Source organism: Sphaerodactylus townsendi, linkage group LG09 (genome assembly GCF_021028975.2).
Source record: "Sphaerodactylus townsendi isolate TG3544 linkage group LG09, MPM_Stown_v2.3, whole genome shotgun sequence".
Lineage (NCBI taxonomy): Eukaryota > Metazoa > Chordata > Lepidosauria > Squamata > Sphaerodactylidae > Sphaerodactylus > Sphaerodactylus townsendi.
This window is the reverse complement of record NC_059433.1, coordinates 43,641,753-43,658,466: the sequence shown is the minus strand read 5'-3', so window position 1 is coordinate 43,658,466 and position 16,714 is coordinate 43,641,753. Positions and strand designations below refer to the sequence as shown.

Sequence of the window (16,714 nt, the reverse complement as noted above, 5' to 3'; positions counted from 1 at the left end):
CTGTAGGTAGGTGGGTCCAATACCATCAAGGATTTTACAGGAAATAGTTAGAACCTCAACTGAGCCTGGCACCTAATTAGTAACCACTGGAGTGCCTGCAGAATGGGAGTGATATACAGATTAAGCCTAGCACCTGATACCATATATCTGTGGCCAAGGTAGTTAATGCTAAATAGAGTTGATGGACAGCTTTGTGTACAGCTGCAGCAGATTACTTCTTCAGAAATAAAGCTGGATCCTGGATCATTCCATGGCTCTTAACTGAGTGTAAAGGATTCAATGGTGTTGATGGTGAAGTAACCTTGAGTGCATTCCACAGCCCGGGCGATGGGCCAGATGCATCGGCGGAGACTTTATCTTTGCGCGGGAGATGAAGCCTCTGTTCCCATGGGAAGCAGGAAGGGGGGATGGGGTGACTGGTATTATAACCTGTGCTTCTGGCGGGAAGTGTCATTCCTGCCACTGCGTGTACTTGAGCTTTCTAAGATGTCTTAATAAATGGACTTTTACTCCCAAAGCCTTTTATTTCTGCGTCTATGGAATTCCTTACATTGTGGCAGGAATCCTAATTCATCTATATTCTTGCACAGTGGACCTCTTGTCTTGCGATGGAGAGGTTGAATGTCATTGCGGACGCTGCGGTAGCTCCCAAAGAGGGCTCCGACCTTTCCCTTCTGGATCTGGAGAAACCGGCAGGAGAACGGGTTCTTCGCTGGTGGCTTCCTTTTCCGGCCCCTCAGATCAGCATCAGTCTTCCTTTACTCCGCTGGAACGCAGGGACGTGACGACGACGATGCGGTAATTCTAAGGAGTCGCTTTGGGGCGCCTGTCCATGGATCGAGCGCCTGTGGATCGATTCTCTACCCGTTTTCGTGTGGATTACAAACCTCAGATGCAACCTGTCATGGAGGAGACGGGCTTGACCACCTTTCACAGCGGCAACCCAGGAATCCATTGAACGCATTCCTGGACTCGGTGATTTTGCGGATGCCCCCCAAGGAACCACCGTGGTGGCACAGCATTCGGGGCCCGGCCCAAAGCGACACCGGGACTCAACCTGGAATTCGAGGGGTATCCGTATTCGCCCTTCCCAACCGGACTTCCCTATCCCGGACCGGCGATCGCACCTGAGGTGCTCTCGGGGAGCCACCGGTGGCTACGGGCGCTACTGCGTCTCCGGCGGCTCGCTTCCTGATGAGACGGCGAGACTGAGGAAAGCCTGCATTCCCAGCCGGACCGGCTTCCTATCGCATCGAGAGAAGATTGGGATGAGGAAGTGGGGCTTAATTTCGGTGGATGCCCAAGCTGCATGGAACCGTGAACGCCAGCTATGGGAGGAGGAACGGGCATTATTGCAGCAAGAGCGCGAAAACCTGCAGAGGGACCGGGAACAGCAACGCTAAAGAAGTCCAGCTCCAGGTTGGACTCTGTACAAGACGCTACCCAACGCATTGCCAATAATATGCTCCAGAATCTGTCAGTCCATGATAAAGTCCTGGAACAGTCCAGACTGGATTTGGCTACAACGGCAACGCGAAAGCTGCTTCAGGTTCTGGCGCACGCAAAGTGAACTCACTGAAGCCCTTAAACGGGACGAACTGGTTAAGCTAGAACGGGAAAAAGCTGCTTTTGCATGCTTAATTCGCGATGCATTGACTCGCAAGGAGAGGGAGCTGGCTATGCGTTGGAGAGGGAACTAAGGAGGTAGCAGACCAGGGGGCCCCAAGTTGGAGCCTATGCTGTTACTGATCATGCCGGTGCTGGGGCTAATGCGTACCTGGGTCCTGCCACCCAAACGCTGTAGTGGCACCGCCAGCGCCCTCGATTCCGGCCCCCCCCGCATAACAGCTGACCGAGAGGCTTTCGAACGGGGCTACTATCGCCTCGGGATACCAGCCCGCTTTGATGGGACCGCTTCCAAACTTCCCTACTTCACTCCGTAACTCAATGCCTAATTTGGAAGACTATGATGATCTATACCGGTCTGAACGCGAAAAAATACTGACATCGGTTCAGTCCTGGATGGGGCAGTTTCCGACTGGTTCGTGACTGTTTTGGGATTTTGCAGGATGAGGACTCTCCTGCATATGCGCCCGCATTCCTCCAAGCTTTAAGAGCGCGCTTTCAACATCCACAGGCACCGAGAATGAAGCCAACCGCACTATCAAAACTATCCAGCAAGGCAAATCACCGCTTGCAGAATTTGTCTGCGACCCTGCGGCGCTGCTGCTCGACTTCCTCCTGAGTGGCCTGAACGCATGAAATGCGCATACTTCTCGCGATGCTGTGGACAGCAAACTACGTGAAACGGTGTTTTTAATTCGGGTTCCTCGCACCATTGCAGATTGGATCCAGTTGGGGTCTCAAGTATGCGTCTCGCTTGGAATACGCTTGCCAAGGAGGTCAGCCCACGCCTCTAAAACCACTCACTGTGTTCACCAAATCAAGCCCAGTCATTCCTACCAAAACTACTCTCTGAACGCTGCCGCCGACTTGGGCTGTGTCTTTGATTTCGCGGAGGGCCAGGTCATCTAGCCGCTAACTGTCCTAAGAAGCAAAAACCAACCGCTTCCAGCTCCTCACAAGACTCCGCCGGGCCAAAACCACCACGCAGGGTCAGGGCCGCCCCCCACTGGCTCGTCTCGTGCTGTGACCGAAGGCTACACCTTGCAGAGGAGGGGGAAGCAGCTACTTGTCTTTCTTCAGCCCCTGATGGACATGGGCCCGACTCCTGATGCGGTGAGTGAAGGCAGCGCTCCCATTACTGTTCAAGCATTTCTGGCCAACCCCGCCTAAACATACTCGCGATTATAGCGCCTCGCCCTTGTGGGATTCGCTGCTCCCACTGCTTAATGCGCCCCAGGTAGCAGAGGAGCTTGTGGTGGTCTAGACCTAATTCCTTGGCTAAGCCTTCTATATACCATTCACTCCAAATGGACGGGCAGTCCCCTCGAAATGAAGGACCGCCCAGTACAAAACAACACAGCCAATTCTCCTCCGCTACGCTCACCATTGGGAGAAAAAATTAGTTTCATTTTAGCCAGTGGCCAAACACTCCATATAGTTTTGGGCACTGCCTTGGTTATTGTTACATGAACCAAAAAAATTCATTTGGAAAGAAAGGATCCTAGAATCTCACTGACCCTCCCTGTGGTGAACATATGAATTGGGAAGAAAACTCCAACGTCTCCTGACACACCCCCCTCTCTGGCTTCCTCAGTGATTGCTCCCGATTCTATTGGCATCCCACCTGCATATCAGATCTAGCCAGGAGCTTTTCAGGAGCAGGAATGTGATCAGTTGCCACCCCACAGAGACACAATTCGACTGTAAAATTGTCATAACAACCAGGGGCACAACTACCCAAGGGTAGAATCTACCGCGATGAGCTCCCAATGAGGAGAAGGAACTTTCGTGCCTTCTTAGATAAGAACCTTGCTCGCTGGTTCATAATGGGCGAGCTACCAAACACACACACACACAATAATGCCCCCGCTTTGTTTGTCAAAAAAGAAAGATGGTCTTTACGGCTTTGCACGGATTATCGAGGTCTTCACGCGGTCTCCCTGTCCAATAAATATCCTTTGTCTTTGATCAAGGACCTTTTAGATGCACTCGCAAAGGACGATTTTACTAAATTGGACTTGAGGAGAAGCTTCTACTAACAGAGTCAGAATTGCTGGGAAGGATATGAACACCTGACCGCGCTTAACAACAAAGTTTGGACAGTTTGAATATTTAATAATGCCATTCGGGTTGCAATTGGGCCCCGGAGCTTTCATGGTCTCCTTTTAATCAACTAAGTTCTCCATGATTTTACTGTACAAGGGAGTAGTTGTATACTTAGTATGACGCTTTAATTTACTCGCGAACTATAGAAGAGCATGAAATATTGGTTCGAGAGGGTATTGGAAACGCTTTGCTTGACAACAACTCTCTTTGCCAAACTCTCCAAATGCTGTTTTCATCAGACCTCCATTGACTATTTATAGGTTACCGGATCCTCGCCTCGAGGGCTTAACAATGGATCCTAAGCTAAAATTGAAGCAGTCCTCCAATGGCCTGCCCCCACCAACCGCAAAGAACTCCAGTCGCTTTCTTGGTTTTGCTAATTTCTATCGTGGATTTTATAAATTCCCCAATTTGTTGAACCTGACTTCTCCCTCTCACAGACCTCTTACGCACTGAGGGTAAAGCTCCACTGGCCGCCAAGCCCGGGCCCCCCCCCCCTTTCTGGTCTGGAGAAATGTCAAACAGCCTTTCAACTATTAAAAATCTGGCGCTACCAACCGAACCTATCCTAAAGCACCTCTGACCCGATCTCCCGCTTGTGGTTCACGTGGACGCCTCGGACAAAGCGGCTCAGCAGTCTCCTACAGCTGGGTATGAAAAATAAAGATGGTAGACTGGTTCCGCGGTGCTTATTTGTCTAAGAAATTCTCTGGTGCCGAACTCAACTGGACTGTAGAGACAAGGAGACTGGCGGCCATCAAAGCCAGCACTTCCACTCTACGCCACTGGCATGGAGGGGGCTAAGCACCTCTTTCAAGTTTGGTCGGATCATACAAACCTGGCAGCTCTTTCCACTTCCCTCAAGATGTCCGCAAAACAACTTCGTTGGGCCGATTTCTTTTCTCGTTTCTCTTTTACAGTCCATTTTTTCCTGGGAAAACCAACAAACTGGCTGGACGCCAGCTCGCCTTCGTTCAGGTGGAGCTGCCTTTACGCAGACATTCCTTCCACGCACTGTTCTTTTACCCTCCCAATTGGGGTTGGTTGTCACCCTCGATCTCACAACGCCCACTTCTCCCTCCACCCCCCCCGCTCCCAGTCTCGCTCTCCTTTCCTGCAGGAATTGAGGAGGCTGGGCTGCATGAGCCTCCAGCGTCGGGCTGAGACTCCCAATTGGCGCTTTTGAGAATGGGATTTTGGCGGAGGGGGGAATGTTGGTACGTGCCTCGCCTCCTCCGCGAGGCAAGTTCTTGCAGCTTGCCACCGATTCGCCCGCCCGGGCTGGACATTTTGGCTTTTTGAAAACTCTGCACCTAGCTCCGCCAAGTAGTTCTTGTGGCGCGCAATGCGCAAAGCACATTGAGGCATTACATTAAAGGCTGCTCGTTTTTGTGCAGAAGCCAAAACCATCCCGGAAAGCCCCATGGACTATTGGTAACCTCCTCCCCGTAGCTTCCCCGCCCTTGGGAAGTCATCTCCATGGATTTCATTACAGATTTTAGCCCGAAAGTCATGCGCAATACGGGTTTTATGGGTGGTGGTAGACTTATTCTCTAAGCAAGCCCATTTTATTCCATGTGCTTCCCATCCCTCCTCGGGCCTCCTAAGTTATAACGGGCTGTTTATTCAACATGTTTACCGTCTCCATTCCGCCCCTGTTAAGGTGGTCTCCGTAACCGCTGCCCCCCCAATTCATCTCAAAGTTCTGGAAAGCGTTTTGGGTTGTTAGCCGCCTTCAAGCCGTCACTTCTGCCGCCTACCACGCTCAAAGTGACGGCATGTAGACGGAGAGAACGAACAGAACCCTAGAGCAGTATTTACGCGAAATACACCAACTACCACCAAGACACCATTGGTGCGAAGCTTATTCCGCTATGCGGAGTACGCCTACAACAATGCGGTTCATAGTAGCAACAAAGAAAAACCCTTTGAAATTGTGTCTGGTCAGCTCCTTCCCGCCGTTACCTAACTACCCGCAGCTGCTTTGGACCTCCCCAGAGTTTCATCAACAATGGATTTCTCATCCCTAGCCGAGGGATGGAAGTCGGTCCAGACCGCCTTTTGCCAACAAGCAAAAGGACTCCTCAAAACTGCAAGCGGATAAACACCGCTCGGATTTCCCTCTGCGTGTGGGCTCCTGGGTGTATTTATCTACAAAAAAAATCTCCTTGGAAGATCGTGCATAAATATTCCAAACTTCTGGGCAAGAGATTTGTGGGACCTTTTCTAGATTACTTCAAAGTGATTAATGATGTCACTGCCCGGGCTTAGATTTTGCCTTAACTCTCTTAGTAACATCCATCCTGTCTTCCATTCCAGCTTGCTCAAGGAGGCTCCCCGCTTCCGATGCCTGGCACCGACTCGCCGGAGAGGCCCCTCACCGACTATTATTGATGGCCACAAGCACTACGGTAAATTCGACGGCCTATCCTGGACTTCCTCGCTTTAATCGCATAACGGCTTTTGCAATATTTAGTTTCTTGGGTGGGATATTCCCCTGGGTATAATCACTGTGATTATCCCGAATACATTGACCCCCCCACCCTTATTTCTGCTCTCCACCCGGCCAGCCTCTTCCGCACAAACCTGGGGGAAGGGGTCTTCTTTAGGGGAGGCAGAGTGTAAAAGGATTCAATGTAGTGTTGATGGTGAAGTAACCTTGAGTGCATTCCACAGCCCGGGCGATGGGCCAGATGCATCGGCGGAGACTTTATCTTTGCGCGGGAGATGAAGCCTCTGTTCCCATGGGAAGCAGGAAGGGGGGATGGGGTGACTGGTATTATAACCTGTGCTTCTGGCGGGAAGTGTCATTCCTGCCACTGCGTGTACTTGAGCTTTCTAAGATGTCTTAATAAATGGACTTTTACTCCCAAAGCCTTTTATTTCTGCGTCTATGGAATTCCGTACAGAGATAGCCCCCCTCAAAAGTGGGAAGCCCCATGTCTTTCAGGGCCTTGGCTTTCCCAATAAAAATCACCTCAGTCTTTTCAGGACTGAGTTAAGCTGATTTACCATTAGCCATTCAACTACAGCAGTCAGAAATTGGTTCAAAGGCTCCATAGCAAGTGTCCCAACTTTTCTGAGGCTATGGGCATCTTCAGAATTCTGACACATGGTGGCATGTAAAACCACAAAATGGCTGCTGAAGGAAGCAGAACCAACCACAACATTCAGGGAGTGTGGTAAAGCGTAACTCTAGCAATAAATATTCATGGAAAAGCGGCCTTCATAACATGATGCCTTTTTAAATTTACATATTGTTTAAAAACATTTTCTAGTATACCTTCAGTCACAGAGTAAAGATCTTTATGCTCTGTTGGCAGTTGCTGCTAAAAAAACTTTTTAGAAATCTGCACAACCTATCAGACCTCCAATGGCTAATCAAAAACCCTGCTGACAAAAGACCAGCCTGGTTCTGCCCACTTTCTAAAAACACACGACGAATACCGGGAAAGGTGTTGGCAGGTGCCATTGTGCCCACATGCATTACCTTGGGGATGCCAGTTTGTAGCATTTCCAGGCATTTCAGATATTAAAAATGCTGAGATTGATGTCATTAGCATATTGATGCCACCCTATCCAAAACCATGAATTATTTCTCCCAAGGGCATCACATAGAGATGGGATATGTTAGACCCGTAAGGCAAATCCCACATTGTAAAAAAAACTTGTGCCCTACAGAAACCTTGATTTCTGCCTGAAGGAATAACTGAAGCCAATCCAAAACACATCTCTTAATCCTCTATTCAACCTCCAAATATCTGAACAGGATGGCCTGGCCCACTGTGTCAAAGGCTGCCGGCTGCTAACATGTCTAGTAAAAGCAATCTTTGTGGTTTTGAGGCTGGTTTTTTTATGTCCGGATAGGATTTTTTAAAGCTTCTGTATATGTTTGGATTGTGTAGTAATTTGATCTTTGCTGCTTGCCTCCTTGAGCCACGTATAGAATTATTTTCAAATAAAACTTTCCAATTCAGATATTACCTAAATGCATGAAAAAGAAAGGAATTTTCAAGCACACCCTGCTTTCTTTCAATGGGAAAGGAATTGCTCTGAAATTCTGAATGAAAAGGTAGAGTACATTTCACATTATAGATTCAAAGAGATTTTTCTCTGTGTTCAATTTGCAGCTGTGAAATTAACACATTACATAAATCTTGGAATCATTAGCAGATTGGAAAAAAGTTGGAAGGGCAGTTTTAAAAAATCTGGTCTATACATACAGTTGGACAGATGACCAGTAAAATATGGTCTAACTTTTAAAAGGTATTTTTAAAGAATTAACTTAATTAGAACAAGAAATGAGATACTTCAACATATTTGCTACTTCAAAAACAAATCAGACAATGTTATTGCAAAACTGTGACATTAATGTTTAATACATTTAGAAAATCTTCTTTATAAATGTGAATGATTCACTGAAAATTTCTTTTCTTGGGCTTTCAGCCTGGAACACCAAGCCTACAGTTACATTTTCTTTTCAAAAGTACGGAACTGACGTAGAAATAGGAGTTAGCATTTAAAAACCAGGCAAATTATACCAATCAACAGGAATTTTGCAATGATTTACCCTCAGTGCTGCAGGAATCAGAAGCAACTAACTCTTACTCCTGCTTTTGTTAACAAAAGGCATAATATAATGACTCAATACAACAAAAATACAAGTTGACATCCACACTGGTATTCTTTAGTTACCATGGCCAAATAATAGACACCCTGTTTACAATGTTTAACTGGCCAGATGACTAGAATACCAACACAAGGCTCATCTAAACACCTGACATTTATGAAGTCTTAGAGCATAAGCATATGGTTCCATGAAAATGTTAACTTCTGTAAATGACCACTGTTTCTCAATCATGATCCTGTGTAAACAATTATCTGAGCCACAGCAGTAAAACCACCATATTATACTATATTCATTTAAAATACTTATATCTTTTATTTTCTAAGAATGCATTTCACATAGGCATATATTCCAATAACATCCTAAAACAAAGTAGAAAACTTAGAAAAAATGTAGTTGACCCTTCCCAATACTATCTTGTCAACAGCTTCTTCGGTCAACAGCTCTTTGAAATAAAATGATGTTGGATGTTTTCCAAAAAGCAGGAAACAGAGTGTAATCTAATAGGCATGATGATGGACCAAGACTGTAAAGGACTGTAAAAGTAATTGCCAGAATTGTTAAAATGCGCAAAAAGCAAACAATTAACCAATTCAACTGCTGAAGATGATCCCAGAAAAAAGCCTTGTTGCCGATGCATTTTGTGTCAATTGCAGTCTCTAAGTTATATTCAAAGGTAGGGCCTCATTGGCTGAATTACTGTACTTTAATCTACTGCTGTCCAATCTGCAGTGACATGGATTAGTATGACTCAGTTGGTAGAATCCAAATAAAGAGCAAGCTGTAACTGAGGGAACACATGCCTGGCAATATCCCCAACCTGTTTCTCCATTAACATCTGGGTTTGATAGCACCTCAAGCTATTCTAACATTGGTTAGTTCAACAAAAGCTTCCACCTTTCCAACCAGTATCACCTTAATCTTGTCTGGATGCAGTTTCAGCATGTTAATTTCAGTCACTTGATCACAGTCTGAAAACACTGGCCCAAGGCTCTATAGTAGCTTTTGGAGACACAGGCAACGAACTGTAGGGTTGGGTGCCATCAGCATTGTTGATAGGAGCCAACTTTAAAGCGACATATGATCTCAGCCAAAGGCTTTACATAATAATCTGGCAAGGATGCCAGTATGACTAACCTCACTTTCTATGCAAATACATGCACTTATGTTAACACGGCGCTAGTGCTTGTCTCTCATTATGAAGCATCATATGTCACCACTAGTACAATATATGCTCATATTTAAACCCAAAGATAACTAGTACTTTTTTAAATCAAAGTTCCATTTCTGTACTAAAGTAGTCACTAATGATTGTAGGAGTGATGGCTATCTGGTTATTGCAAGCACAATGTACATTTATGTCTGAAATCCAAAGAAACAGAAATAGTTCCATGTCTTAAAGAAGGTTGTTGGAAGAGTGTTTTTAGAACAGTAAATTCCCATGGCACACAGTCAGCCAACATAAAACTGAGGAAATTTCAAAAGCAGTTTGAGATACGGCATGCAACAAATATCCATTTAGCATGTCCAAATCCTTGCATGTGTGCATAAAGTACCATCAAGTCACAACAGATTTATAGTGACCCCACAGGGTTTTCGAGGCAAGGGATGTTCAAATGTGGCTTGCCAATGCCTTCCTCCATGTCACAACCCTGGAATTCCTTTGGATTCTCCCATCCAAGTACTTGCCAGGATCAATCCTGCTTCGCTGCTGAGTTCTGATGAGATCAGGCTAACCTAGAGGCCATCCAAGTCAGGCGTCCAAATCCTTAGGATTGCTTAAAGCCATTTTTTTAAAACCTGATTGCAGTCTTTAAGAACTAAGCAACTGACTGTTACCAAATTTGGCTTCAACTAATGTCACTCTCTTTTGTTAAAGGGTGCCATGGTGGGGTGGGGGGGGGGGCAATAGAATTTTTTCATATCCTTTGAGCAAAGTGATTAGAATTGCTTTCACACAGAGGTGGGAATAGCTATCTCTGCTGTGAAAGATTAAGAAGCAGGTTCAAAGCACACATGGACTGCATTCACATACCTCATGACTGCATTGCTCACTGGTGATACTGCCCCCCTCTATTCCCTTCCTGCTTATCATGTGGGCACAAAAATGCCAACATGACCTGGCAATTGAGTTAAGACAGTACCAGTATGCTCCCCAATACAGCTGACCTGGAGGTTTTTTTTCTAAAAATATGTTTAACGTTTTTTGAAAGGCTAAAAGGGGAAGGTATGCAAGAATTGGATGTTGTTGAGCTCCACACACACACACACACCCACACTGGACTGGAAGCAGACAGAGCTGTCACACAAGCTCTGACTGAAATCATTGCACTTTCCCCCCTTTAAATTTGACCAAAGAAGGGTATTCTTTGCTTCACCATAAAAGGACAAGACCCAAGAACCATGTTAGGAAAGAGCACAGCACCATGTAGAAATTCTAAAATAAAGTGCAGTCTTGCTGTACGCTAGTGGAGGGAAATCTTGGTGTGAAAGCAACCCAGGTTGTGGCAGGGTGGCTACAAGAATTGCTGCATGAAACATCTGCCCTTGACCAGTTTGGTTGCAGGCCTGGATTCAGGACTGAAACCATCCAACTGGCCTTAGTTTGTATATTTCTTTGAAACATTTCTACCTCACCTTCTCAGACTTAAGGCAGCAAACAATTCTGCAACCAAGTTGCAAAGACAAAGTTTTTAAAAGTCATATGGATACAAATTACAACTCAGGTTAAAATAATTTAATTCAGGTTTAATTATAACTCAGGTTAAAGTAAATTACACATTTAAAAGCAGATAAACTCTAGCTACCAACAACCATCCATACTTAGTTGATCCATCAACAGAATTTGTTATGTTTGACCCTGAATAGTGGATTGACTACAATAAATGTTTTGGGTAAAAGGACAGTTCTCAATTAATTTCATTCTTTCCTTATTAGCAGGTAACTGTTTCCCTAAGGAAGCAGAGCCAGCCAGTTGAACTCAATGTGTGCTATGCCAGAAGGGTTTGTTTTATCCTCCGTGCTCTTTATCTTAAGCCCTTGGGTCACAATCATCTGGAACGTCATATGACCATTTGGAGATCACAACTAATTATAAGATATCTCAAATATTCAGGAGAAGGAGCCTATAGCCCACTGATTTGATTTTATAACTCATTTCCTTGGATCGCAGACATACAGAAAGTATACGAATTCTGCTTTCTTTGCAAAACAGAGAGATATTTTGTTCAAGAGCTATGGAAGACATAACGACCAACACTCCATGCTATTGGCTGCTGTAGGTTTTCTGGACTGTGAGCTGTGGTCTGGCAGTGTCACAGAGAGAAACACATCCTACCGTGACATGCCTCTGAAGATGTCAGCCATAGATGCAGGCAAAACATTAGGGAAAAAACTACCAGACCACAGCCACACAGTCCAGAAAACCCACAACAGCCAGTTGATTTCAGCCGTGAAAACCTTTGACACACCAAGCTATTTCCAGAAACTAGAAAAGCACAAGCAAGCAAAGTTATGGTCTTCACTATAAACACAATTTTCTGCTTGCACCTATGAGAAAAAGAAATACAGCCTACATAGTGCTCAAGACCCAGTGGGCATAAGTTAAACTACATAGTCACAATGCGCATCTTCATAGAAGTTGTCAAGGCAATTATACATTGCATGGGATAGATCCACCATAGAGGTTCTTTTTCCAGGTTTTATGAGATTACATCATAAAGGAAATACGTTATCATATAGTCCCTTAAAACATTATCTAATTAAATGAACAATAAAATAAAGAGTTTTTGAATAAAAATGCTCATCAACAATAAAATAAAATGATTTTGGGTAGTTAAAATCTTTCATGATGCAGTGCTTTGGATTTCACCTTGCAACAGCACAAGAAAATATTAGGAGACCTAAAGGATTTTAAGAGGCCTAAAACTATTGCAAAATCATGTGTTATATCATGCCAAGCTAGATAATGCTGTATGACTGCCTAAATTCCTGCCTGTTATAAAGATTAATCCAGGCTGAACTCATCTATACCATCTTTTTCACATGCTTCTACAGAAACATACATTGTGTACATACACAATTTGGGCTTATCCAATATTAAATAGGCTAGAAGGAACAGATTAAGGAAGGGTAACCCAATTTCCTAAATGTTTTGACATCACATCCAGAATTCTTATAAAGTAAAGCATTTTAATCTCCTAAAACAATTTTAGTAAAATGGGTTTATGTTTACTTTTGTTAACATTTAATCTGACTTCCAAAATAAAGAAGAATAGCACTGAAGTACTAGAGAAAGCAGAAAAAGTATAAATAATTATTAATTCAATAACAACTTTGTGACTTCTAAGCCACAGTGACTTCACTCAGATGCACGTTCATATGTACGTAATCTTATATACTTGACCACTGCCTAATACTTTTTAGCATTAACATGCAAGTACATTTTACAATAAAATAGATGGGACTAATGCACATCTCAGATCAGAAGATTAGACAGCTGTTCCTGAAGCTCTCCTGTGCAATATATGGCATATATTCAATTGTAGCCTTTTAGAAAAAAGTTTAGTAAAGTAAAAACAACAATTAAATAAAAATTACAAACATCTAATCATGATCTGAATTAAGAATAAATTATCATGAACATCCAATTAATCTGTATCTCACACCAGCACTGTTACTCATTCAGAAGGAGCATACAGCTTGACATCTCCTAAGCTGGGGTAATAAAATGTAATTATGTAAACCTCCATGTCAAAGGTGACATTCTTTCTGTGGCATTGAGTGATTTATTTAAATATGTTTACTTGGAAACAAAATAGGACCCACTATCTTAGTCTCCATCCAGAAACCAGTAAGTTTTGCATTCTAATTACATAGCTCCAACACTAAATAGATGCAAGTTGGATGCATGCTGTCCATCAGGTGTCAAGAATTGCCAGCATTTGCCTGAGACTTAACAAGCATATCCACACTTTTTGCCTAAACCACATCATTTCAGATGAAAAATGCAAAGTATGTTGAAATTCCCTGCTGTCAAAATTAAGAACAGCAAACTCCTGGTAGTAAAATCACCCGGACCAGGAATGCGTATTTATATTTACCCCTTGCTATTATATCGGTGGGGGGAGCAACAATATGATACAGCCAACAATTCTGTATCTTCTCCTCCAGATATCCTGAGCACATTACTCTTCAGGGAATTATTCATGGATGGCTTAATTTGGGATTTCAAATAGATAAGATGTATCCCCATCTCACTATGTTAATTACTTAGAAGACTGACAGTTACCAGATCAAAAAGCCTTGACTGACACATTCAACCCTCTCCTTTGTCACAGAACTTCAAACTTGTGATTTGTTGAACTCGAAAGTGGTACTGTTGATTAATACTCCTCTTCAGTAGGACCTCCTACATCCAGGCAAACACCAATGCAACAGAAGCCCAAGACAGGAACAGTAAATACATGCTCCTCAGTCTTTTAACTTATTCTTTTTTCAGACAGGGCTTTTTCCATTCCAAGCAAAAAAGGAAAAGAATTATTTTAAAAAGACAGCAGTGCGGTTCCCTGAACGCAGTGCCCCTTTCCTTTTTTTGCCTTGAGAGGGTTCCACTTCCAGCAGCTGCACTTCCGCTAAATGAAAGTGTCATCTGTTATACCCCCACAAGTCCTGCTGAGGGGGGTCATGGCTGGATTTCAAGCGATCCATTTAAGCTGCTCACTCTAATGCAGGGTGTGGAGGACCCTTGTCAGGCTTTGACAGAACTTCCAAGCATGGCTTTCCGGAACAGGCACACACACGCACCTTGGGCAGCCAAAATAAAAACCAGCAAACCCAAACGGACCCCCTGGGCAACTATACCTGCCTTGCCTTCCCTTCCAGTCGTGGCTCTCTGGCCAGTGCCCATACAAAGGTCCGAAACGATAAAGGGTCGGGATTGGAAATCGGCTGGACATCGGAGGTACCGGCGCGCTCAGCCCCTCCAGCCGCACGCAGCGAGGGCTGCTGGCTGGCTGCTGCTCAGCTCGCCAGGCTCTGCGCCTCCGAGAAGCCCCCACCGAGCGCGGCGAGGGCAGAGCGAGAGGCTGCTTAGCCAAAGCAACACGCCGGAGCAGGCAGGCGGCACGGGGGCCACCGGGCAGGCAGCCTCCTCGCCTGATGATGCCGCAAGAAGCGGCGGGAGGGGCGCGCGCCTGAGCCTCCCTCCGAAAAGGCGAAGCTGATTGGGAACACACGAAATGGGCACTGGCGGCGAGATTAAAAGGCGCGTGGCTGGGCGGGGAGGAGACTTGCCTCCCTCACGCTCCCCGTTTCACACACCCCCTGGAAGCCACGGTTGCTGCCCACCCAGCAGCGCCCGTCGGTGCCACACCGAGCGGCCCGGGGCGTCAAGAAGGAAAGCCTCACCCCCCCCCCCTCCTTCAACAAGCCGCAGCGGCGACGGGAGGCGGGAAGCGAGGCAGCCCCTCCGCTCGGCGTCCGCCTGGACCACCCTTGTCGGCCAAACGAGCCACGTTCCCCCCTCCGCCCCTCCATTTACCTTTCTTTCGTAAGTCTGTTGACAGGCGCTGAAACGCTGACCAGAGGCGAGAGGCAAACGCAGCCGGGGAGAAGGCGAGCGAAAGGCGGCTAATCCTTGGATGGGTGGAAAGAGTTGCAGCAGCAGCAGCCGCCGCGGCCCCAGCGTGCCATCCGCGTGCGCGCGCGCGCCAGTGTGTTGTGTGTGCCCAGGGTAGAAGCGCTGCCTGCTGGTCCGGGCGCTGCAACGTGCAGCAAGGAGGTGTGCAGTGACAGTGGGAAGCGAAGCCCCAGATGAGTCAATCAGCCTCGGCCCCGCCGCGCACATTAATATGGCACGAGCAGAGGCGGAGCTCGCTTGCCTCCTTCCCTCCCTACACCCCCCAACCACTTCGGGCAAGAGCGGAAAGAGGAGTCCTGAAGCCCCCGCCCCTCCCCATGCACACACACTGGCGGGCGCACACTGGGATGGCCCTGCGCCGGATGCCCGGATCCACTCAACCCGCTTCCTAAGTCGCGTCTCAAGAGCGGCGATCGCAGCACAAGAGCGCGAGGGGAGAACCTCAAGCCCGTTTTCTCCTCACAGGCTGCAGCGACGCATCACCCATAAAAATCCTTCTTAGCGCCTGCCCGGATGCAGGCTCGGCAGGATGGAGAAACGACTGGCCGGGAAACGAAGAAGAGGAGTTTGGATTTATACCACGTTTTTCTCAACCGTGAGGCATCATTAAACAGCTTACAAGCTCCTTCCCTCCCTCTCCCCGCAACCAGGCACCTTGTGAGGTAGGTGGGGCTGAGAGAGTTCTCAGAGGACTGGGACTAGCCCATGTTGAGGATTGGGGAAACAAATACGGTTTATAGAGTCCACCACTCTTCACCACTACACTACACCAAGCTATGAAAGAGCCACTTGTGTGATTTTCCAGGAGACTTGGATGCACTTTCTGCACTGGAAGTCTGAAGAAAATAATACAGTTGGCCTCTAAAACAGATAACAAAGTTGTTCATAATTTGGTCTGTATTGCTTTCAAAGTAAAGGGCCAAGTAGTCAGAACTGTGTTCTCTGGGCTCCCATTTTGAACAAACAAAAGGGGGACAAATGGGATCATGACTTGAAAAGGAATTTTAACCCAACCCTCACATTTCTGTTTTTCCAATCTGACCTTCCCCAGATGGCCCCTTTCCCAAGCTGCTTTTTGCCCACAGGTATTAAAACATACAGGCATGCTAGTGGTATCATTTTCAGAAGCTAAAAGAGCAGTCTGGTTCTATGTACCTTTAGCTGGAAGTAAATCCAAGTCAGTTCAATGAGGATTAAACCCAAGTAAGCATGAAAATAACTTTAGCCTAAGAAACTCCAAGCACAAGTGCTGACCATAAACTACATGTTAGTAGTGTAATCCTAAACAATGTTTAATCCTTCAAAAATCCATTGAAGTCGGTGAGTTTCGAAGAGTATAACTCTGTTTAGGATTGCACTGTAAGTCTCACAAAATATAAATATTTTTTCATTTCTAGTTAAGCATAAGAGCCTGTGATCTTATGCCTGCTTACTTGGAAATACTCCTACTGAATCAGTGAGATTTTCTTTCCCACTGGCACATGACAATATTACAGCATGTCGGGTACGCTACCACCAGAGGACTCAGGATTATGCCACAAGGGTACATAAATCCATATACAGCTATAAGTGATTCTCCAGCAGCTGGGCTGTTTTCTCTTTTCACTACCTTCCCATGTCACCTGAATGCCTTTTGGAGGTGGAGTGGCAGGATGGTAGCACTGTCCCCATGTACCTGGAGCTCTGGATTGGGCTGATAGTCTTTTATAGTGAAG

At 45.8% G+C, this 16,714-nt stretch overlaps 1 protein-coding gene across 6 annotated transcripts in view; it reads right to left on the bottom strand.

Annotated features, from left to right (window-relative positions):
• DLGAP1 (DLG associated protein 1) overlaps positions 1-15,295 on the bottom strand; it is a 388,995-nt gene extending 373,700 nt beyond the window's left edge. For 4 of the 6 annotated variants that reach the window (XM_048508637.1, XM_048508636.1, XM_048508638.1 and 1 more), the window contains exon 1: positions 14,901-15,295. The gene's annotated coding sequence lies outside the window, so the exon portion shown is untranslated. Of the gene's footprint in view, positions 1-14,221; positions 14,310-14,900 lie in introns of those variants that run through there. The other 2 variants (XM_048508643.1, XM_048508640.1) reach the window with 2 other exon arrangements.
• Between the last annotated feature and the right edge of the window lie 1,419 nt (positions 15,296-16,714).